Source organism: Chaetura pelagica, unplaced genomic scaffold (genome assembly GCF_000747805.2).
Source record: "Chaetura pelagica isolate M959 unplaced genomic scaffold, ChaPel_1.0 scaffold56, whole genome shotgun sequence".
Taxonomy (NCBI): domain Eukaryota; kingdom Metazoa; phylum Chordata; class Aves; order Apodiformes; family Apodidae; genus Chaetura; species Chaetura pelagica.
The window spans coordinates 474,889-475,248 of record NW_009953792.1 but is presented as its reverse complement, the minus strand read 5'-3'; positions in this window follow the sequence as shown (position 1 = coordinate 475,248).

The window sequence follows — 360 nt, the reverse complement described above, 5'->3', positions numbered from 1 at the left end:
GGCTGCCCCATCCCTGGCAGTGTTGAAGGGCAGGTTGGATGGGGCTTGGAGCAGCCTGGGCTGGTGGGAGGTGTCCCTGCCCATGCAGGGGGTTGGAACTGGATGATCTTTAAGGCCCCTTCCAACCCAAACTATTCTGTGAATCTGTGTGCCTGCTGCATGGTCTTGTTGGCATTGGCCACCCAACCCCACCCACCCCAGGACCACCTCACACTCTCCCTGCTCTGACCCAGCTCCAAATGCATCACCCAGGTGTTTTAAAGCCCAACCTGCTCTCGGGCAGCTGGTGCTGCTCTTCAGAGCAGCAGGAGTTTCCCTTGGGAGCACAGCTCATGTCCAGGCTGGGTTTTACTGGTGTAC